A 3,827-nucleotide genomic window follows, 5' to 3' on the forward strand; every position below is an offset into this window, starting at 1 on the left:
TATGCTAAACTTCCCTCACTCGGTTTCAAAAATGTAAAAATGATAGATACAGTGTTTAAAAAAATACTCAGGGACATGATTTTTTAAATCGTGGACCAGAAGGGAAGTGGAAACCCACAGCAGGAAGGACAAGTTGAACAATGTGGGCCCATAGAGTCCCGGAAGAACCTGACCCAGATAGTAAAGTCTGGAATTTCTTTTTCTGCTTTATTTATTTTTTAATTTTCATTTTTCAGTTTTATTGAGATATAATTAACATACAGCACTGTATAAGTTTAAGGTATACAGCATAATGGCTTGACCTACATAATTGTGAAATGATTACAATAAGTTAATATCCATCAGCTCATATAGATACAAAAAGAGAAGAAAAATGTGTTTTTCCTTGTCATGAGAACTTTTAGGACCTACTCTCTTATCAACATTCAAATATACCACACAGCAGTGTTAACTACAGTCATGATGGTGTACATTACCTCCCTGGTACTTATTTATCTTATAACTGTAAGTTGGTACCTTTTGACCACAAGTCTGGAATTTCAAATCCAACCAAGGAGTAAGGAACACCCACACACCCCCATTCCCAGTGGGGACACCGCTCATGGTCCCCCGGCTATATGTGAAGGTGTTGAACAAGGCCCACCTATCCACTGGAAACAAACTGCCCCTGATAGAGCAAGAAAGCAGAGAGACTGCACAGTCAGCCACCAGGTATGCATTTTGTGTGAGCTCCTGCTTTGGAAGCGTGATGTGCCCACAGAGCAAAAGCCCTGAGCCACTGACTTCGGTCCTCAAGACGTTGGGCTGAAGCCCATCGTAAAACCACTTTCCAGGGACAGCGAATGGGAGAGAAAAAAAGCCTCCATGAAGATGAGCGTTCCAAAAAAACCTACAAAGGCCACAATGAAACCCAACACCCGCAAAAGGAAGCCAACATCTAAGAGGAGTCATATAAAAGAAAGTCGAAATAATAGAACAATTTGGAAAGGATTTTAAAATAAGTGTATTTAAAATCAACAAACAAAAGCATGTGCTACGAATCAAGAACAGATGGGATTCTTGATAAAAAACAACACACAGGCAGTGCGCTGGGCACTCCCGCGGCTCCATCTCCTGCTACAACAGTGTTTGGACAGAACAGACCCAGGGGCGCCCCTCGCTCCCGCCTCTGACCACCTCCAACCTGTGTTCCACTCGCAACCTTCGGAACCAGCCGCTCAGCTGTCCTCAGCCACCGGGACCGCCAACACCATATTTTGAACTTAACTCCGTATTACCGATCCACCACGAGCTCCCAGATTCGTCAGAATGATTCCGCCGAGGTGGAGGCTGCTGTCAACCGCCTGGTCAACATGCATCTGCCGGCCTCCCGCACCTACCTCTCTCTGGGCTCCTATTTCCACCACCACGACGCGGCTCTGGAGGGCCTGGGCCACTTTTTCCGCGAAGTGGCCGAGGGGAAGCGTGAGGACGCCCAGCGCCTCTTGAAAATGCAAAAGCAGCGCGGCAGCCGCGCTTCCAGGACGTGCAGAAACATCTCAGGATGAGTGGGGTGAAACCCAGGACGCTGTGGAAGCCGTCGTGCTCGCGGAGGAGAACCTGAACCAGGCCCTTGTGGACCTGCACGGCCTGGGCTCTGCCCGCGCAGACCCCCGCCTCTGTGACTTCCTGGAGAGCCGCCTCCTAGATGAGCAGGTGAAACTCATCCAGAAGATGCACGCCCACCTGACCAACCTCCGCAGGCCGGCTGGTCTCCAGGTGGGGCTGGGCGAGTCCCTCGTCGAAAGGCTCGCCCTCCAGCACGAGTAGGAGCGTCCGGAGCCCAGCGGGCTTTGAGGAGCCCCTGTGGTGTCAGGGCTTTGGCCTGAAGTTGCACTCTGCAGCCGCTAGGCAGCTTTTTTTAAATAATAAATGTATTTATTTTATTTATTTATTTTTGGCTGCATTGGGTCTTCGTTGCCGCGTGCGGGCTTTCTCTAGTTGCGGCGAGCTTCGTTGCGGTGGCTTCTCTTGTTGCGGAGCACGGGCTCTAGGCGTGCAGGCTTCAGTAGTTGTGGCACGTGGGCTCAGTAGTTGTGGCACGTGGGCTCTAGAGCGCAGGCTCAGTAGTGTGGCACGTGGGCTTCAGTAGTTGTGGCTTGCGGGCTCTAGAGCGCAGGCTCAGTAGCTGTGGCACACGGGCTTAGTTGCTCCGCCACATGTGGGATCTTCCCAGACTAAGGCTCGAACCCGTGTCCCCTGCATTGGCAGGCGGATTCTTAACCACTGCGCCACCAGGGAAGTCCCACTAGGCAGCTTTTAACCACCCTGGAGCCCTCTCCCAAGCCTTGGACCAAATGGAAACAACAAAGCTTTTTGCAGCAAAAATAAATAAATAAATACATATTAAAAAATAAAAACAACACACAAATAATTTTTAGATGGCATTTTAGTCAAGGTCCAGTCAGGAAAAGAAAAATCCCTCAACAGAGGGAACTTTATACAAGGAATTTATGACACAGGTGATGGTGGAACGGAGAAGCCAAGGAGGGATGGTGAGGCATCCCAGAGATTAAAAACAGCAGGAAGGGGCTTCCCTGGTGGCGCAGTGGTTGAGAGTCTGCCTGCTGATGCAGGCGACACGGGTTCGTGCCCTAGTCCGGGAAGATGCCACATGCCGCGGAGCAGCTGGGCCCGTAAGCCATGGCCGCTGAGCCTGCGCGTCCGGAGCCTGTGCTCCGCAACGGAAGAGGCCACAACGGTAAGAGGCCCAAATACCGCAAAAAACAAACAAAAAAACAGCAGGAAGCTGCTACCGCCCGTATGATTGAAGGGACAACAGAAGGAAGTTGTGTTGGCAGAACCCAGCATTTACAGCCCGCTGATGGGAACTAGAAACACAGCAGGTGCTGCGGCCCTGAAAGGTGAGGCTCTCTGGCGGGAGATGGAGGCAAAGAGGAGACACAGTCACTTCCAGAGACGTTACCCAAAGCCGAGACAGAGGGAGAGAAATACGCAAACTTACATAGAAGGGATCATGGGATATGAAGGTCCTTGCAATACGGAGGGAACAGAGCATCAGGGAACAGGATGGGGAATGAATCTGAGAACAAACTGACGAATGCCCAACATGCTGAGATAAACAAAATAATGGGTGGAAAAAGTGAATTTGTGACTTAGAGGACAGCTGAGGGAATCACTCATCAGAGGCTGCACAGTGATAAAAAGATTGAAAATATGAGGACGTAATTAAGAGCTAAGAGAGTAGGTTGAGAGGCACCAGGACTTATTTAATGAAAGTTCCAGAGAGTAAAACTAGAAAAAATCAGGAAGGGGCAATATTGAAGGAGATAATGTCTGAGAATTTTAGAGAACTGAAGAAAGACAGAGTCACTAGATTGAAAAAGTTATTTCTAGGAAAGATGGGCTGTATTATTTGTACCAATCAACTAAAAACACGAATAACTAACAACTGAACACATGAATAGATTTTTAAAAATATGGATAACTAACAAACAACTAAACACATGAATAGATTTTTTTAAACCTTAAGAGCATTTAAAAGCTAATGAAAAAGCAAGGAAATACCAGGCCAAAAACCAAGAGAAAGCAGGAGTCTATAGAAAGAAACAGAGTTTCAAAGCCCAGGATCGCTTTTACCCCCATGGGATTTGCTAATAAGGAACACTTGTGCTTCAGTTTTAGCAGCTTAATGGGGAAATTTGGACGCAAAACAGCCCAAGGTAGAGAAAGTAATAGGAGGCCTTTCCTATGTTAAGCTGGGACCCCACTGGCTTGGTGATATTTAGAGCAGGAAAAAAATTCCTTCCCTGTCAAGTTGTGACCAT

General features: G+C 47.9%; 1 pseudogene; it reads left to right on the plus strand.

Moving 5' to 3' along the window:
• Positions 1–601: 601 nt before the first annotated feature.
• LOC111167532 (ferritin light chain pseudogene) lies at positions 602–1,877 on the plus strand (annotated as a pseudogene).
• Positions 1,878–3,827: the final 1,950 nt, after the last annotated feature.

The sequence above is a fragment of the Delphinapterus leucas genome, chromosome X (assembly GCF_059928025.1).
Source record: "Delphinapterus leucas isolate spDelLeu-1000000601 "Yukka" chromosome X, BTC_Dleu_Yukka2, whole genome shotgun sequence".
In the NCBI taxonomy this organism is placed as follows: Eukaryota; Metazoa; Chordata; class Mammalia; order Artiodactyla; family Monodontidae; genus Delphinapterus; species Delphinapterus leucas.